The sequence below is a fragment of the Arachis hypogaea genome, chromosome 13 (assembly GCF_003086295.3).
Source record: "Arachis hypogaea cultivar Tifrunner chromosome 13, arahy.Tifrunner.gnm2.J5K5, whole genome shotgun sequence".
Taxonomy (NCBI): domain Eukaryota; kingdom Viridiplantae; phylum Streptophyta; class Magnoliopsida; order Fabales; family Fabaceae; genus Arachis; species Arachis hypogaea.
Window position 1 is genome coordinate 102382874 of NC_092048.1, and position 20962 is coordinate 102403835.

The window sequence follows — 20962 nt, forward strand, 5'->3', positions numbered from 1 at the left end:
CAAAGAAAAACTCCTTTCTGTCCAGAGAACGTCCCATGAGGCTTTTCTCACTGGGATTCACGTCCTCCTCACTCTCTCCAGGTTCGGCCATGTTGGTCATGGTTATGGCCTTGCACTCTCTCTTGGAATTTTCTTCTGTATTGCTTGGGAGAGTACTAGGAGGAGTTTCAGTAATCTTCTTACTCAGCTGACTGAAGAGAGAACTTTTGCGTGGTCTAGAAATTTGCAGATAAATCCTCGTTGCAGGTATAGCTTCTAAACCAACAAAAGTCCTTTCTTACAAATGTTTTGGTTGTCACAAGTAACAAACCCCTAAATAAATTGATAACCGAAGTATTCAAACCTCGGGTCGTCTTCTCAAGGAACTGCAGGTAAGTATGTTCTTATTATTGGTTATGGAGGTTGTAAATTGGGGTTTTGAGAATGAGGAGTGAATAGTTTAATTAGCAAATAAAGTAAATGAAGAACAAGTAATTTAAATGGCAAGTAAAATAAGTAGATGACTGTAAATAAATAAATAACTGTAAAATAAACTTTTGGCAAGGTATGAGAAACTAGAGGTCCTATCCTAGCTATCCTTATCAATGATGATGAAAATTGAATCTGAATTCCACTTTGTTAACCTTTACTAAGATAAAGGAAGGTCAAGGGATTAATTGGTTTGATCTTCGAATCCTATTTATTTCCTAAGAAAAGATTGGGATTATTGAAGTTCAATTTAATTAACAAAGATAACAATTATCAATCATGTTTGAGTTTGATAACTCCTGAGTTATTGATTTCTTAACCAAGACCAAAAGAAGAAAAGTAAATCTACTGGAATAAAAATGTCTTTAAATTGGGAATAACAATAATGTAAATAAAAGAAAGCAATATTAAACTGAAATACCTCAAATAACATTAATTAAGAAAATCATAACATGAATGTAGCATAAGCCAAATAGGCAACATAACTAATATAAGCATTAAAGTATCTGAAAGTAAGAGATAAATATAAAGTAAAAGAACATTGAACCTGATAAAGAGATAATCCTGAAAGCGAATAAAATCCTAATTCTAAATCCTAATCCTAAAGAGGGGAGAGAGAGGAGAGAACCTCTCTCTAAACTAAATCTAAATCATGAAAACTAACTAAAGTGGAGACTCCCTTTGAATGGATGCATTCTCCCACTTCATAATCTCTGGTCTATGCCTTCTGGACTTGGATTTGGGCCAAAAAGGGCTTCAGAATTTGCTGGGAGCATTTTCTGCAATTTCTGGTGCGTGGCCTCTGTCATGCGTCCGCGTGGATCACGCGGTCGCGTCATTCGGAGTTTTCTTTGTCACGCGGTCGCGTCAGTCATGTGACCGCGTCATATGTGTTTTGCTCGAGGCGCGCGGTCACGTCAATCATGCGGCCGCGTCGTCCATGCGATCGCGTGGATGCCAGTTTCTCCAAAAACTCTGTTTTGTGCTTTTCTTCCATTTTTGGTATGTTTCCTTTCCATCCTTTGAGTCATTCCTGCCTTAGAAGATCTGAAACTACTCAACACACTAATCACGGCATCGAATGGAAATAAAGGTAATTAAAATAATTAATTTTAAAGCATAGGAAACATGTTTTTCACACACATCACATAATAAGGAAGGGAAAGTAAAACCATGCAATTAATATGAATAAGTGGGTGAAGGATTGAATAAATCACTCAGATTAAGCACAAAATATATCATAAAATATGGGTTTATCAACCTCCCCACACTTAAACAATAGTATGTCCTCATGCTAAGTCCAAGAGTAATGTTAGGTTAGAGTGGTGGAATGCCATGCAATGCAATCTAATCTAAATGCAACTACCTAAATGAATGATGCATCATGCAATTCTAATTTTTTATTCACTTGTATATAAAGCTTGCATGTAGTTGAATTAATTCACATTCTTAATATATATATATATATATATATATATATATATATATATATATATATATATATATATATATATATATATATATATATATATATATATATATATAGCCAAGCCTTAGATAGTGATAAAGTGCCTTTACAATTGAGATGGGAGAGAAAAAACATGTTATAAACTTGCAAGACAATTAATAATTTAAGCAGAGATATATGTTAATGAGCTATTGAACCCTCACTGAATTTTGTGTTTACTCTCTAGTCACTCAATGTTTATTGGGTTAATCACTCTATTCTTCTTTTTATTCTTACTTTCTATAACTTTATTCTTCATCTAACCAATCAACAATTATAGAATATAGACATACCAAAAATCATGAGGTCTTTAGTTAGGGTTGTAATGGGGCCAAGGTAAAGGTAAGGGTATATGTATAAGGCTAAGTGAGCTAATAAGTGAATCCTTAATTAGTCTAAGACCTCACCTAACATACATACTTTGTAAAGCAAAACTTCTTTACCTATTTTCCCATATTTTCCCACTTTTGATGTTACATGCTCATGTTTCAATGTTTATTATTTTTATCCCATGTGCATTGCTTTATTTCACATTTGGGGAATTCTTTTGTGTCCCCTTTATTCAACTACTGAAAAATAACACTTTTTTTTATTGCACATGGTAATTCAATTATTTGATTTTACATGAGCATGCTTCCCAAAATTTTTATTTGAATAATTTTATTCTTTTCAACTTTTCTACCTTTTGTTTTTATCATCCATGTTCCCAATAGGTTTCCCACACTTAAACAATTACACACTTCCTATCTTAAGCTAACCAAGGATTCAACTTGGGATTTTTATTTTGTTTTTCTGCTTAAGGCTAGTAATGTGGCTGATAGAATAAAAGGGGATATAAAGGCTCAAGGGGCTAACAAGGGTGATGTAAAGGGTAGGCTAATTTGGGATAAGTGAGCTAAAATTAAACAATGGCCTCAATCACTCTCTTGGTATGTAGTTATATTCTATAATCGGACATATAGATTAAAACAAAATAAAGAACACCAGAATAAAAAAGAAGGGCGGAACACACAGGAATAAAAGTTATGGTTTGAATGTAACCATATAATTAAGCTCAAAACTCACAGGCTGTGTGTTCTCTAGCTCAAAAATCATTTATCAGTTATGTATGTCATGCAGGTTTAGTTAAAAATTCTCATTATTCTCAATGTAAAACTTAAGGTGGCTTTAAAGTTCTAGTGTTTCTCCTTGATGAAATGTTGTTAACTAACTAATATGTAATGCTATATATACAAGGTGTGTGGATTGTTGTTCTTAAGTTCAAGTCTCTAGTTTACTTCCTTTTTATATTTTTCAATTTAAACTAAGCTGTCTTATGCTAAAAAGGGTAAACTATACTAATTAATCCACAATTTCTATAACTAATAAGTTAGAATTTCTGCTAAACTAAATGGCTAAAATATGAACTAAAAATGCAAAATGCAGAAATAGAGTAAAAATACATAAAAATAGCAATATATAAGTACTGGGAGAATAAAAATAAAAATAAAGAGAAAAATACAGAAAAATAGCAAAATAAAATAAAAAGAGTCTGTAGTGGTTCACCAAAAAAATACGCCAGAGATGGCGACCTCCCCACACTTAAAATGTAGCATCGTCCCTGATGCTCACTCAAGCAGGGTGTGAAGGGGTGTCATCACTGGAAGGACGGGCAGCTGGAGTCTCTGTGGTGGTGGTCTGAGGAGCTGCCTGTGGCAGAGGAGGTGCTGACTGGATAGAGATCTTGGGGTCTACAGCCTGAATCTGATGTGGGGTCTCCTGCTGGTGTGCTGCCTGCTGGGTGCCTGCCTGCTCTTCCTCCTGCTGTGGATGAGTCGCAGCCTCGGGCGCATCCGTCTCCTCCTCAGATGCCTCGGATGGTGTGTCAGGCTCGGAGGGGATGTCGCCAGATCGTATCATCAGTTTCATGTGCTCATAGCATCGCTTGTTGCGACGCTCCATCTGGTCAAGCCGTCGAAACAGGCGGTGCACTAGATGATAGACGGGCTCTGGGGCAGGTGGAGGTGCAGTGGTGGTGGCAAGGGTAGCTGGGGCAGCTGTAGAGGAAGAGGGGCTGGCAGATGGTGTGGCTGTGGCGCCAGGAGCAGTGAGGAAAGGAGGTCTGTAGCCCAAAGCCAGAAAGTTCCTGCTGTGAGGGATAATCTTCTTGCATTCTGCAGCAGGTGGCTTTTCATCAGCATCCTCCCAAGGCACGTCAGCTCGACGGCCTAGCTGTGTAATCAAATAGGGAAAGGGAAGAGTGCCTCGGACGTGGACCCTGGCCATATAGTACCGGATAAAGCGTGGCAGGTACAGGTCCTTACCCTCCATCACACACCATAGGAGGGTGATCATAGCGGCTGGTATCTCAGTCTCGTGAGTACTCGGCATAATGAAGTTGCTAAGTATCTGATGCCATAGCCGAGCCTCATCATTCAAATAAATCCGCCTGATTCCCTTTGGCATGGTAGTGTTCTAACCCATAATCCAAGGAACGGTCGGGTCAAGGGCTATCCTGGCCTTGACTGCATCCCAATCAAACTTCATAAAGCGCATATCTTCCTCAACTTTTTGATAACCATCTAGCTGATCAGTTTTAGGCAGAAGCTTCAGAACATCTTCAATTGCCTCTTCAATGACCAGAATCTGCTTTCCTCTAAGGTTCACTGCATCTAGGGAAGTTTTGAAGTAATTGCAGTAGAATTTCCGAACCCAAGATGCATTGACCTGAGTCAGGTTTCTCTCCAGGAAGAACCAGCCTCTTTGTTTGATCTGATCAGAGGTGTATTGCTGGAGTTCTTCTGGGATTTTCAAGGTCCTCTCCAGGTATAGGTTCCTGGAGGCTGCAAACACCGGATACTTCAGCTCACAGTATCGGTTTGCAAACTTTACTGGATCAGTAGCACGGAGCAGCTGGTCGGCCTTCTCCTGCGGGGTAAAGTTTTTCTCCCGCCAGGAGTCATCGTGCATGATATCCATGATGGACATAGCGGATTCTCCTCTTTTACGTTTGCCACTGCCTTTGCTTTTCCTTTTCTTTGGCTAGCAGACATCCTGAAAAATAGAAAACCAGGATATAATAAAAACAGGAAAATAAATAGGCAAATAGTCAAAAGAGACACAAAGTGGCAAAGGAGCAAAAGGATAAGGAAAATGAGTTAAGTAAATGTGCATTAAGGATTGTATAGGAGTTAAAAGTCTGAAAAGAAGAATTCACAATCCAAAATATGATTGAATTCATGTTAAATAGAAAAATTAACATCATGCCATGGTTAGAATGTTAAAAGAAAGGGAAAGAAAATCAGAAGAGAAGTTTTGAAAGGTTAGGTTGGTTAGAATTGAAAAAGAGTTTAGGAAGTTAACATTAGTGAGTTAGTAAAAAGTGGGTTAAAGTAAGTGGCATAATGAAAATATTCCAAGTAACAAGTATTCACAGTTAGAAACTATAAGTAACTCATATCCAAATAAGGAAAATAGGTTGATGATGATTCAAATAGATATAGAAATAGCAAAAATTGGAATCAAACATCAAAAATGCAAATTATGAACCAGGAAATCAAAGAGAATAAGAATGCGTGCCCTGGCATTCATGAATTGGTTTGGTTAAATCTAAGGAAAGCACAGTTGAAAATGCCAAAATCAAGACATGAATGGAAACATTTTACAGAGATTTGGACAGCATTCCGGCTAAAATTGGATTGTCCCAGAAAATAAATAACAACAGAATAGTTCATATGAATAAAAAATACAGCTGCAATTACATATAAGGAATAGGAACATGAAAAATCAGATTAAAGAGCAGCATGAAACAAGAAATTACAGCATATGAACAAAACTAACATCACAGCAACAGCAGAATTGCGAAAATAATGAAACAAGAAACACGAACAGCGCAATTAAACAGACCTAAATCCACTAACCACATCCTAGGCTACCTAACAACCTAAAATCCACTACAACATGCATATCTAACTAGCCTAATGACGAACATAAACAGAAAAATATGAATTAACTACGAAAGATAGAAGGGTGGCGTTCGTCGGAACCTGGTAGGGGTAAGAAAGAGAGTGGGAGCAGAGAGGTGGCTGGGGATGACGGCGGTGGCGTCCGACGCGGCGGAAGAGGGTGGCGCGACGGCGGTGCCTGCTATTCGGAGGAAGGGAGGGAAAGGTAGGGGTAATGGGGGTACTGGGGTAATAGGGGAAGGAAGGGGGGGCATGTGGGTGGCGCTGGGCAGTGGTGACGGGGCGGCGGCGATGGGTGGTGCTCGCGGAGGGGGGCAGTGGCGTTGGAGGGGAAAGAAGAAGGAAGAAGAAGAAAAAAGGGGGAAGGAGGAAGGGGGTGGGTGGCGGCGGCGTCTGGGTGGTCGGCGGCGTGATGGTGGTTCGGTGGTGGTGGTGTGATTGAAGAAGAAGAGAGGGAAGAGATGGGTTTGGGGGGGGGTTATAAATTTGAATCCACGCGATCGCGTGGGGCACGCGGTCGCGTGGTTGGGCTGAAATGGTGGTTGACGCGATCGCATGGGGCACGCGATCGCATGGAATGGGAAAAGAGTGAATGACGCGATCGCATGAGGCATGCAATCGCGTCGCTGGAAATTGTGCTAAACGCACGATTCCAGCGTCGTTTCAGCACAACTCTCTGTCTCCTTTTGGGGTGTTGTGCAGTCCATGCGACGCGATCGCGTGAGTGACGCGATCGCGTGGGTCATTTGTGCAAAACGCACAATGGCCGCACGATTCCAGCCTAACTTTCTGGACGTTGGATCTTTATGCCAATCTCCAGGGCACGCGGCCGCGTGAATGTCTCGGTCGCGTGGGTAGTGTTTTTCGTAATTTGACGCGATCGCATGAATGATGCGGTCGCGTCGCACACCCTTTTTTTTTATGCAGGTATGCAATTATGCAGTATGCAGTATGCAATGATTAATATGAATGAGATGCAAAACTTCAGGTTCAATAAAATAAAACTTGAAAAAAATAAAACTAAATAAAAATTGAAAAAGGGACGATCATACCATGGTGGGTTGTCTCTCACCTAGCACTTTTAGTTAAAGTCCTTAAGTTGGACATTGGATGAGCTTCCTGTTATGGCGGCTTATGCTTAAATTCATCCAGAAATCTCCACCAATGCTTGGAATGCCAATAGCCTCCGGGGTCCCAAACTAGGCATGTGAAGCTTCTGAGCAGCTTCAAACAGATTGTCAGGCTCCTGGGGTGACGAATATCAGCATAGATTCCAGGATCCCAAACTTGGCTTTTAAGCTGGCCATCTGTTTCAAGCAAACCATATTCAAGTGGAAAAATACAGTTAAAGGTTAAGGATTGTACCCACTTAAAACTTGTATTGGGTGGTAATGGCCTTGGGATAGGTGGTTCCAGTGGTTCTATGAGTTCTACTCCCTTGTGCTCTTCTGTGAAATTCTCCACTTCTTTGCAAGATTCTTCAAATGTATCCATGTCCTGATCAAAGCCATCTATGTCTTCCTCATCAGTTAAGTCATAGACTGGAGGTTGAGAGAAATCTACCTCCGTATCATCTTCGTATTCACTTGGGGAAGATTCTTTGATCTCAGAGAATTCGCTTGTGGATGCAAGTTCATTACTAGGAGAACTTGACTTATGACTATCATCATCAAGGAAATTTGCTTCTTGGGTTATTCTGTCTAGTTCTTCATGAAAGACTTGCCTTGGGGGCTGTGTACTATCCTCCTTAGCATTAATTGTAACGTCATTGACAGAATTCTCCACAACTCTGGATTCCCATGGAGGCTCAGCGTCTCCTAGGTCTTCAACCAACTCTTCTTCTTGTGTAATGACAGCTTCCTCTACTTGTTCCAGTACGAAGTCATGCTCTGTTCTGTCCACTGGAGTTTCGAGTATCTCCTTCATGCTATGCTCTTCGTTAGATTGTCCACATGGGGCTGTGGGAGGTGGTGTGCGAAATCGTGGTCATTCCTTCCTTGGTAACGGCGCTAAAAACTCAATACGCACGTTATGTTCTTAATTCTGTTTCACAACTTCTTACAACTAACCAGCAAGTGCACTGGGTCGTCCAAGTAATAAACCTTACGTGAGTAAGGGTCGATCCCACGGAGATTGTCGGCTTGAAGCAAGCTATGGTCACCTTGTAAATCTCAGTCAGGCGGATTCAAATGGTTTTGTGAATTGATAAGTAAAAGATAAATAAAATATAACTGGGATAGAGATACTTATGTAATTTATTGGTGAGAGTTTCAGATAAGCGTATAGAGATGCTTTCGTTCCTCTGAACCTTTGCTTTCCTGCTGTCCTCATCCAACCATTCCTACTCCTTTCCATGGCAAGCTTTATGTAGGGCATCACCGTTGTTAATGGCTACATCCCATCCTCTCTGTGAAAATGGTCCAATGCGCTGTCACTGCATGGCTAATCATCTGGCGGTTCTCGATCATACTGGAATAGGATTTACTATCCTTTTGCATCTGTCACTATGCCCAGCACTCGCGAGTTTGAAGCTCGTCACAACCATCCCTTTCCAGATCCTACTCGGAATACCACAGATAAGGTTTAGACTTTCTGGATCTCAAGAATGGCCATCCATGGGTTCTAACTTATACCACGAAGATTCTAATATCTCGGACTCGGTCCCCTGTATTAGATATCTAAGAGATATTCATTCTAGCTTGTTTGCATGTAGAACAGAAGTGTTTGTCAGGCACGCGTTCATAAGTGAGAATGATGATAAGCGTCACATAATCATCACATTCATCATGTTCTTGGGTGCGAATGGATATCTTAGAATAGGAATAAGCTTGAATTGAATAGAAAAACAGTAGTACTTTGCATTAATCTTTGAGGAACAGCAGTGCTCCACACCTTAATCTATGGTGTGTAGAAACTCTACCGTTGAAAATACATAAGTGATGAAGTTTCAGGCATGGCCGAATGGCCAGCCCCCATAAAGGTCTAAGATAGCATAAAACTAATCAAAGAGAATGTAAATACAATAGTAAAAAGTCCTATTTATACTAAACTAGTTACTAGGGTTTACAGAAATGAGTAAATGATGCAGAAATCCACTTCTGGGGCCCACTTGGTGTGTGCTTGGGCTGAGCATTGAGCTTTACATGTGTAGAAGTCTTTCTTAGAGTTGAACGCCAGTTTGTAACCTGTTTCTGGCGTTTAATTCCACTTTGCAACCTGTTTCTGGCGTTTGACTCCATAATGCAGCATGGAACTGGCGTTCAATGCCAGTTTACGTCGTCTATCCTTAATCAAAGTATGGACTATTATATATTGCTGGAAAGCTCTAGATGTCTACTTTCCAACAGAATTGGGAGCGCGCCATTTGGAGTTTTGTAGCTCCAGAAAATCCACTTTGAGTGCAGGGAGGTCAGAATCCAACAGCATCTGCAGTCCTTCTTCAACCTCTGAATCTGATTTTTGCTCAAGTCCCTCAATTTCAGCCAGAAATTACCTGAAATCACAGAAAAACATACAAACTCATAGTAAAGTCCAGAAATATGAATTTTAATTAAAAAGTAATAAAAATATACTAAAAACTAACTAAATTATACTGAAAACTATGTAAAAACAATGCCAATAAGCGTATAAATTATCCGATCATCACAACACCAAACTTAAATTGTTGCTTGTGCCCAAGCAAATGAAAATCAAATAGGATAAAAGAAGATAATATACTATAAATTCCAAAATATCAATGAAACTTAGCTCCAATCAGATGAGCGGGACTTGTAGCTTTTTGCCTCTTGAATAGTTTTGGCATCTCACGTTATCCATTGAAGGTCAGAATGATTGGCATCTATAGGAACTTAGAATTCAGATAGTGTTATTGATTCTTCTAGTTCAGTATGTTGATTCTTGAACACAACTACTTTATGAGTCTTGGCCGTGACCCTAAGCACTTTGTTTTCCAGTATTACCACCAGATACATAAATGCCACAGACACATAACTGGGTGAACCTTTTCAGATTGTGACTCAGCTTTGCTAAAGTCCCCAATTAGAGGTGTCCAGGGTTCTTAAGCACACTCTTCTTTTTGCTTTGGACCTTGACTTTAACCGCTTAGTCTCAAGTTTTCACTTGACACCTTAACGCCATAAGCACATGGTTAGGGACAACTTGGTTTAGCCGCTTAGGCCAGGAGTTTATTCCTTTAGGCCCTCCTATCCACTGATGCTCAAAGCCTTGGATCCTTTTTATTACCCTTGCCTTTTGGTTTAAAGAGCTTTTGGCTTTTTTTGCTTGCTTTTTCTTTTTCTATTTTTTCACCATTTTTTTCTTTTTTTTTTCAGCAAGCTTTTGTATTCACTGCTTTTTCTTGCTTCAAGAATCATTTTTATGATTTTTCAGATTATCAAATAACATTTCTCCTTTTCATCATTCTTTGAAAAGCCAACATATTTAACATTCATAAACAACAACTTCAACAGACATATGCACTGTTCAAGCATACATTCAGAAAACAAAAAGTATTGCCACCACATCAAAATAATTAAACTAGTTTCAAGGATGAATTCGAAACCATGTACTTCTTGTTCTTTTGTAATTAAAACAGTTTTCATTTAAGAGAGGTGATGGATTCATTTTCATAACTTTAAGGCATAGACATTTAGACACTAATGATCATGTAATAAGACACAAATATAAATAAACATAAAGCTCAAAAATAAAAAAAAAACAGGAAAATAAATAAACAAGGAGATTAAGGAATGAGTCCACCTTAGTGAGGGTGGCGTCTTCCTCTTCTTGAAGAACCAATGGTGCTCTTGAGCTCCTCTATGTCTCTTCCTTGTCTTTCTTGCTCCTCCCTCATAGCTCTTTGATCTTCTCTAATTTTATGGAGGATGATGGAGTGCTCTTGATGCTCCACCCTTAGTTGTCCCATGTTGGAACTTAATTCTCCTAGGGAAGTGTTGATTTGTTCCCAATAATTCTGTGGAGGAAAGTGCATCCCCTGAGGCATCTCAGGGATTTCATGGTGAGGAATCTCTTCATGCTCATGTTGAGGTCCATGATCTCTTGTTTGCTCTATCCTTTTCTTAGTGATGGGCTTATCCTCTTCAATGAGGATATCTCCCTCTATGTCAATTCCAACCGAATTGCAGAGGTGGCATATGAGGTGAGGAAAGGTTAACTTTGCCCAAGTGGAGGACTTGTCAGCTACCTTGTAAAGTTCTTGAGGTATAATCTCATGAACTTCCACCTCTTCTCCAATCATGATACTATCTATCATGATGGCCCGGTCTATAGTAACTTCAGACCGGTTACTAGTAGGAATGATTGAGCGTTGAATGAACTCTAGCCATCTCCTAGCCACTGGTTTGAGGTCATGCCTTCTTAATTGAACCGGATTGCCTCTTGAGTCAATTTTCCATTGAGCTCCTTCCTCACATATGTCTATGAGGACTTGGTCCAACCTTTGATCAAAGTTGACCCTTCTTGTGTAGGGGCGTGCGTTCTCTTCCATCATTGGCAAGTTGAACACCAACCTTACATTTTTCGGACTGAAATCTAAGTATTTTCCCCGAACCATAGTAAGCCAATGCTTTGGATTTGGGTTCACACTTTGATCATGGTTCCTTGTGATCCATGCGTTTGCATAGAACTCTTGAACCATTAGGATCCCGACTTATTTAATGGGGTTGGTGAGAACTTCCCAACCTCTTCTTTGAATCTCAAGTCGGATCTCCAGACACTCATTCCTTTTGAGCTTGAAAGGAACCTCAGGGATCACTTTCTTCTTGGCCACAACTTCATGGAAGTGGTCTTGATGGACCTTAGAGATAAATCTCTCCATCTCCCATGACTCAGAGGTGGAAGCAATAGCCTTCCCTTTCCTCTTTCTAGAGGTTTCTCTGGCCTTAGGTGCCATAAATGGTTATGGAAAAACAAAAAGCTATGCTTTTACCATACCAAACTTAAAATATTTGCTCGTCCCCAAGCAAAAGAAGAAAGAAAGAAGTAGAAGAAGAAGAAAAATGGAGGAGAGGGAGAGAGAGATGGTTTCGGCCAAGGGGAAGAAGAGAGGGTTGTGTTGTGTGAAAATGAAGAGGGAATGAGGGGTTTATATATAAGTGGGGAGGGGTTTAGGTTTCGGCCATTTAGGGTTGGGTTTGGGAGGGAAAATATTTTGAATTTGAAGGTAGGTGGGGTTTATAGGGAAGAGAAGATGGATGTGAGTGGTGAGGAGGTTATTGGGAAGAGTGATTGAGTTGATTGGTGAGGGGTATTTGGGGAAGAGAGTTATGAAAAGGTGGGAAGAGGAGAGAAGAAGGGTAGGTGGGGATCCTGTGGGGTCCACAGATCCTGAGGAGATCCTGTGGGGCCCACAGATCAAGTGGGGCCAAGGACTTTACATCTCTGCCTCAATTAGGCATGTAAAATGCCCTATATATGCAATCCTGGCGTTTAACGCCAGACTGCAGCATGTTGCTGGCGTTAAACGCCACTTCCTTGCTTGTTTTGGGCGTTCAATGCCAGTCTATAGCATGTTTCTGGCGTTGAATGCCAGTATGGTGCATGTTTCTGGTGTTAAACGCCAGTCTTCCTCTGGGTGCAATCCTGGCGTTTAAACGCCAGACTGCTGCTTGTTTCTGGCGTTTAACGCCAGTTTCATGCTTTGTTCTGGCGTTAAACCTCAGCCAGATGCTCCTTACTGGCGTTTAAATGCCAGTAAGCTCTTCCTCCAGGGTGTGCTATTTTTAATACTGTTTTTCATTCTGTTTTTGATTTTTCAGTAGTTTTTGTGACTCCACATGATCATCAACCTAATAAAACATGAAATAACAATAGAAAATAAATAAATATGATTAAATAACATTGGGTTACCTCCCAACAAGCGCTTCTTTAATGTCATTAGCTTGACAGTGAGCTCTCATGGAGCCTCATAGATGTTCAGAGCATTGTTGATACTTCCCAATACCAAACTTAGAGTTTGGATATGGAAGCTCAACACCAAACTTAGAGTTTGGTTGTGGCCTCCCAACACCAAACTTAGAGTTTGACTGCGGGGGCTTTGGTTGACTCTGCAGTGAGAGAAGCTTTTCATGCTTCCTCTCCATGGTTACAGAAGGAGATTCTTGAGTTTTAAACACAAGGTTGTCCTTATTCAGTTGAAGGATCAATTCTCCTCTGTCCACATCAATCACAGCTCTTGCTGTGGCTAGGAAGGGTCTTCCAAGGATGATGGATTCATCCTCATCCTTCTCAGTGTCTAGGATTATGAAATCAGCAGGGATGTAAAGGCCTTCAACCTTTACTAGCACGTCCTCTACTAGTCCATAAGCTTGTTTTCTTGAGTTGTCTGCCATCTCTAATGAGATTCTGGCAGCTTGCACCTCAAAGATTCTCAGTTTCTCCATTATGGAGAGGGGCATGAGGTTTATCCCTGACCCAAGGTCACATAGAACCTTCTCAAAGGTCATGGTGCCTATGGTACAAGGTATTAAGAACTTTCCAGGATCCTGTTTCTTCTGAGGCAATCTTAGTTGATCCAGACCACTCAGTTCATAGGTGAGCAAGGGAGGTTCATCTTCCCAAGTCTCATTACCAAATAATTTGGCATTCAGCTTCATGATTGCACCAAGGTACTTGGCAACTTGCTCTTCAGTAACATCCTTATTCTCTTCAGAAGAAGAATATTCATCAGAGCCCATGAATGGCATAAGGAGGTTTAATGGAATCTCTATGGTCTCCAGATGAGCCTCAGAGTCCTTTGGTTCCTCAGAGGAAAACTCCTTATTGATCTCTGGACGTCTCAGGAGGTCTTCCTCACTGGGGTTCATGTCCTCTCCCTCCCTTGTAGGTTCGGCCATGATGATCAATTCAATGGCCTTGCACTCTCCTTTTGGATTTTCTTCTGTATTGCTTGGGAGAATACTAGGAGGGGTTTCAATGATTCCTTTACTCAGCTGGCCCACTTGTGCTTCCAAATTTCTAATGGAGGACTTTGTTTCATTCATGAAACTCACAGTGGCCTTAGATAGATCAGAGACTATGTTTGCCAAGCTAGATGGGGTCTGCTCAGAACTCTCTGTCTTTTGCTGAGTGGATGATGGAAAAGGCTTGCTATTACTAAACCTGTTTCTTCTACCATTGTTAAAGCCTTGTTGAGGCTTTTGTTGATCCTTCCATGAGAAATTTGGATGATTTCTCCATGAGGGATTATAGGTGTTTTCATAGGGTTTACCCATGTAATTCACCTCTGCTATTGCAGGGTTCTCAGGATCATAAGCTTCTTCTTCAGAAGATGCCTCTTTAGTACTGTTGGATGATTCCTTCAATCCATTCAGACTCTGAGAGATCATATTGACTTGCTGAGTCAATATTTTATTCTGAGCCAATATGGCATTCAGAGTATCAATTTCAAGAACTCCCTTCCTCATAGGCGTCCCATTATTCACAGGATTCCTTTCAGAAGTGTACATGAACTGGTTATTTGCAACCATGTCAATGAGTTCTTGAGCTTCTGCAGGCGTTTTCTTTAGGTGAATGGATCCACCTGCAGAATGGTCCAGTGACATCTTTGATAGCTCAGACAGACCATCATAGAATATATCCCGGATGGTCCATTCTGAAAGTATGTCAGAAGGACACTTTTTGGTCAGTTCCTTGTATCTCTCCCAAGCTTCATAGAGAGATTCACCTTCTTTCTTTTTGAAGGTTTGAACATCCACTCTAAGCTTACTAAGCTTTTGAGGAGGAAAGAACTTGGCTAAGAAAGCCGTGACCAGCTTATCCCAAGAGTTCAGGCTATCCTTAGGTTGAGAGTCCAACCATATTCTAGCTCTGTCTCTTACAGCAAATGGGAAAAGCATAAGCCTGTAGACCTCGGGATTAATACCATTGGTCTTAACAGTATCACTAATTTGGAAGGATTTAGTTAAGAACTGAAAGGGATCTTCAGATGAAAGTCCATGAAACTTGCAGTTTTTTTTGCATCAGAGAAACTAATTGAGTTTTAAGCTCAAAGTTGTTTGCTCCAATGGCAGGAATTGAGATGCTTCTTCCATGTAAATTGGAATTAGGTGCAGTGAAGTCACCAAACATCCTCCTTGCATTATTGTTGTTAGGTGCGTCTGCCATCTCCTTTTCTTGTTCGAAAATTTTAGTAAGGTTGTCTCTGGACTGTTGTAATTTAGCTTCTCTTAGTTTTCTCTTCAGAGTCCTTTCAGGTTCTGGATTAGCTTCAACAAGAATGTCCTTTTCCTTGTTCCTGCTCATATGAAAGAGAAGAGAACAAGAAAAGAAGAGGAATCCTCTATGTTACAGTAAAGAGGTTCCTTATTGTTAGTAGAAGAAGAAAGGGAATAAGAGTGAAGAAGAATGGATAATCCAAACACAAGGGTGAGGATAGGAGCAGAGATATGAGATGAAAAGAAGTGTTAGTAGATGAATAAATAAATAGAAGGAGATGAGAGAGAGGGAATTTCAAAAATTAATTAAAATAAAATAAAAAATTAAAGTTGAAAATTGAAATTGAAATCAAATTAAATTAAAATTAAAACAATTAATTAAAAAAAGAGAATTTTGAAAAAGGGGGAAGGGATTTTCGAAAATTAGAGAGAGAGAATTAGTTAGGTAGTTTTGAAAAAGATATGATTGAAACAAAAAGATAAGATTGATTGAAAAAGATTTGAAAATAAATTTTGAAAAGATAAGAAGTTAGAAAAGATTTTGAAATTGATTTTGAAAAAGATGTGATTGAAATTTAAAAAGATGTGATTGAAAAAAAGATAGGATTGATTGAAAAAGATTTGAAAAAGAAATTTAAAAAGATTTGATTTTAAAAATTAAAGTTGATTACTTGACTAACAAGAAACTAAAAGATATGATTTAAAATTTTAAAGATTGAACCTTTCTTAATAGGCAAGTAACAAACTTAATATTTTTGAATCAATCACATTAATTGTTAGTAATATTTTCGAAAATATGAAATAAACATAAGAAAAAAATTTTGAAAATTATGAAATAAGATGAGAAAAATATTTTTGAAAATCAATTTGAAAAATTTTCGAAAATATTAGCAAGAAATTTGAAAAAGATTTGATTTTTGAAAAAGATTTGAAAAAGATAGAATTTTTAAATTGAAAATTTGATTTGACTTATAAGAAACAACTAAATTTTTAAAATTTTTGAAAAAGTCAACTCAAATTTTCGAAAATTTATGAGTGAAAAAGGGAAAGATATTTTTTATTTTTGAATTTTTAATGAAGAAAGAGAAAAACAACCCAAAGACTCAATGCATGAAAATTTTGGATCAAAACATGTGATGCATGCAAGAATACTATGAATGTCAAGATGAACACCAAGAACACTTTGAATGTCAAGATGAACACCAAGAACTTATTTTTGAAAAAATTTTCAAGAAAAGAAAACATGCAAGACACCAAACTTAAAAATTTTTATTCTTTAGACATTAACAAACTGAAAATGCATATGAGAAACAAGAAAAGACATAAAACAAGAAAATATGAAGATCAAACAAGAAGACTGGCCAAGAACAACTTGAAGATCATGAAGAATGCAATGCATGAAAAAATTTTTTTTAGAAAATTAAAAAGATGCAATTGACACCAAATTTAAAAGTTGACTCTAAACTTCAGCAAGAAACATACAAAAAAATATTTTTGATTTTATGATTTTGTAATTTTTTTTTATTTTTTCAAAAATTAATTGGGAAAAACGAAAAAAAGAAAATATATATTTTTTTCGAAAATAAGAAATAAAAAGCTTAAAATTAAAAGAAAAGTACCTAATCTGAGCAACAAGATGAACCGTCAGTTGTCCAAACTCGAACAATCCCCGGCAACGGCGCCAAAAACTTGGTGTGCGAAATCATGGTCATTCCTTCCTTGGTAACGGCGCTAAAAACTCAATACGCACGTTCATGTTCTTAATTCTATTTCACAACTTCGTACAACTAACCAGCAAGTGCACTGGGTCATCCAAGTAATAAACCTTACGTGAGTAAGGGTCGATCCCACGGAGATTGTCGGCTTGAAGCAAGCTATGGTCACCTTGTAAATATCAGTTAGGCGGATTCAAATGGTTTTATGAATTGATAAGTAAAAGATAAATAAAATATAACTAGGATAGAGATACTTATGTAATTTATTGGTGAGAGTTTCAGATAAGCGTATAGAGATACTTTCGTTCCTCTGAACCTCTGCTTTCCTGCTGTCTTCATCCAACCATTCCTACTCCTTTCCATGGCAAGCTTTATGTAGGGCATTGGTGCATGAAATTGTGATGTTCAGGCTCAAACTATTCCTGGCACGTGAGCAACTTGGTACGCGTAATCGTGATTACACATTCATAATTTGTCACAACTTCGATACAACTAACCAGCAAGTGCACTGGGTCGTCCAAGTAATACCTTACGTGAGTAAGGGTCGAATCCCACGGAGATTGTTGGTATGAAGCAAGCTATGGTCACCTTGTAAATCTCAGTCAGGCGGATATAAAGTGAAAAGGGTGTTTTCGAATATTATATAATAGAATAGGGATAGAGGTACTTATGTAACTCATTGGTAGGAATTTCAGATAAGCGAATGGAGATGCTTTTTGTTCCTCTGAACCTCTGCTTTCCTGCTATCTTCATCCAATCAGTCTCACTCCTTTCCATGGCTGGCTTTATGTGATACATCACCACTGTCAATGGCTACTTTCGGTCATCTCTCGGGAAAATGATCCAATGCCCTGTCACGGCACGGCTAATCGTCTGGAGGCATCACCCATGCCAATGGCTTCATCTTATCCTCTCAGTGAATAATATGCTCACGCACCCTGTCACGGCACGGCTATTCATCTGTCGGTTCTCGATCATGCTGGAGTAGGATTTACTATCCTTTTGCGTCTGTCACTAACGCCCTGCAATCGCGAGTTAGGAGCTCGTCACAGCCATTCAATCATTGAATCCTACTCGGAATACCACAGACAAGGTTTAGACCTTCCGAATTCTTTTGAATGCTGCCATCATTCTAGCTTACGCCACGAAGATTCCGGTTAGGAGATCTAAGAGATATTCATTCTAGCTTATTTCATGTAGAACAGGAGTGTTTGTCAGGCACGCGTTCATAAAGGAGAAGGATGATGAGCGTCACACATAATCATCACCTTCATCACGTTCTTGGGTGCGAATGGATATCTTAGAAGTGAAATAAGATGAATTGAATAGAAAACAGTAGTACTTTGCATAAATCTTTGAGGAACAGCAGAGCTCCACACCTTAATCTATGGAGTGTAGAAACTCTACCGTATGAAAATACATAAGTGAAGGTTCAGGCATGGCCGAGATGGCCAGCCCCCTAAAGCGTGATCAATAGTCTCCTAAGATGAACAATGGATTAAAACTGAGACCAAAGATGTCTAATACAATAGTAAGAGGTCCTATTTATAATAAACTAGCTACTAGGGTTTACATGAGTAAGTAATTGATGCATAAATCCACTTCCTGGGCCCACTTGGTGTGTGTTTGGACTGAGCTTGAGTGTTGCACGTGCAGAGGCCATTTGTGGAGTTGAACGCCAGTTTTTGTGCCAGTTTGGGCGTTCAACTCTGGTTTTGGCTCCTTTTCTGGCGCTGGACGCCAGGTTTGGGTAGAAGGCTGGCGTTGAACGCCAGTTTACGTCGTCTATTCTTGGCCAAAGTATGGAATATTATATATTTTTGGAAAGCCCTGGATGTCTAATTTCCAACGCAATTGGAAGCGCGCCATTTTGAGTTCTTTAGCTCCAGAAAATCCATTTTGAGTGCAGGGAGGTCAGAATCCAACAGCATCAGCAGTCCTTCTTCAACCTCTGAATCTGATTTTTGCTCAAGTCCCTCAATTTCAGCCAGAAAATACCTGAAATCACAGAAAAACACACAAACTCATAGTAAAGTCCAGAAATGTGAATTTAACATAAAAACTAATGAAAACATCCCTAAAAGTAACTAGATCCTACTAAAAACATACTAAAAACAATGCCAAAAAGCGTATAAATTATCCGCTCATCACAACACCAAACTTAAATTGTTGCTTGTCCCCAAGCAACTGAAAATCAAATAGGATAAAAAGAAGAGAATATACTATAAATTCCAAACTATCAATGAAACATAGCTTCATTCATATGAGCGGGACTTATTGCTTTTTGCCTCTTGAATAGTTTTGGCATCTCACTTTATCCATTGAGGTTCAGAATGATTGGCATCTATAGGAACTTCAGATTTCAAATAGTGTCATTGACTCTCCTAGTTCAGTATGATGATTCTTGAACACAGCTTCTTTATGAGTCTTGGCCGTGGCCCTAAGCACTTTGTTTTCCAGTATTACCACCGGATACATAAATGCCACTGACACATAATTGGGTGAACCTTTTCAGATTGTGACCCAGCTTTGCTAAAGTCCCCAATTAGAGGTGTCCAGGGTTCTTAAGCACACTCTTCTTTTGCTTTGGACCTTGACTTTAACCGCTCAGTCTCAAGTTTTCACTTGACACCTACACGCCACAAGCACATGGTTAGGGACAGCTTGGTTTAGCCGCTTAGACCAGGATTTTATTCCTTTAGGCCCTCCTATCCACTGATGCTCAAAGCCTTGGGATCCTTTTTATTTGCCCTTGCCTTTTGGTTTTAAGGGTTATTGGCTTTTTTTGCTTGCTTTTTCTTTTTGTTTCTATTTTTCTTTCTCTTTTTTTTTTCGCCTATTTTTTTTCTGCAAGCTTTGTTCTTTGCTGCTTTTTCTTGCTTCAAGAATCATTTTTATGATTTTTCAGATTATCAAATAACATGTCTCCTAGTCATCATTCTTTCAAGAGCCAACATATTTAACATTCTTAAACAACAACTTCAAAAGACATATGCACTGTTCAAGCATACATTCAGAAAACAAGAAGCATTGTCACCACATTAATATAATTAAGCTAAGTTCAAGGATAAATTCGAAACTCATGTACTTCTTGTTCTTTTGAATTAAAACATTTTTCATTTAAGAGAGGTGATGGATTCATAGGACATTCATGACTTTAAGACAAAGTTACTAACTACTAATGATCATGTAATGAAGATACAAACATAGATAAGCACATAACATAGAAAACGAAAAAATAGAAGAAAGAAGAACAAGGAATGAATCCACCTTAGTGATGGTGGCGTTTCCTTCTTGAGGAACCAATGATGTCCTTGAGCTCTTCTATGTCTCTTCCTTGTCTTTGTTGCTCCTCCCTCATTGCTTTTTGATCTTCTCTTATTTCATGAAGCATGATGGAGTGCTCTTGATGTTCCACCCTTAGTTGTCCCATATTGGAACTCAATTCTCCTAGGGAGGTGTTGATTTGCTCCCAATAATTTTGTGGAGGAAAGTGCATTTGAGGCATCTCCGGAACCTCATGGTAATGAGTTTCTTGCGCCTCTTGAGCTCCATGAATGGACTCTCTTGCTTGCTCCATCTTTTTCTTAGTGATGGGCTTCTCTTCCTTAATAGGAATGTCTCCTTCTATGAAAGCTCCAGCTGAGTGACATAGATGGCAAATGAGGTGAGGGAAGGCTAATCTTGCCATAGTGGAGGACTTGTCAGCCACCTTGTAGAGTTCTTGAGATATAATCTCATGAACTTCCACCTCTTCTCCAATCATGATGCTATGGATCATGATGGCCCGGTTTATAGTAACTTCAGACCGGTTGCTAGTGGGAATGATTGAGCATTGAATAAACTCCAACCATCCTCTAGCTACAGGCTTGAGGTCCAATCTTCTTAGTTGAACCGGCTTGCCTTTGGATTCAACCTTCCATTGAGCTCCTTCTACGCATATGTCCATAAGGACTTGGTCCAACCTTTGATTAAAGTTGACCCTTCTAGTGTAGGGGCGTTCATCTCCTTGCATCATGGGAAAGTTAAACGCCAACCTCACATTTTCCGGACTAAAATCCAAGTATTTCCCCCGAACCATTGTAACATAGTTCTTTGGATCCGGGTTCTTACTTTGATCATGGTTCTTGGTGATCCATGCATTAGCATAGAACT

The 20962-nt window shown here is 39.3% G+C and overlaps 1 non-coding gene across 1 annotated transcript; it reads left to right on the forward strand.

Moving 5' to 3' along the window:
• Window positions 1-14538: 14538 nt before the first annotated feature.
• On the forward strand, window positions 14539-14642 carry LOC112739260 (small nucleolar RNA R71). The gene has a single exon (XR_003170194.1). It is a non-coding gene; the product is annotated as a small nucleolar RNA R71 (small nucleolar RNA).
• The last annotated feature ends 6320 nt before the right edge of the window (window positions 14643-20962 follow it).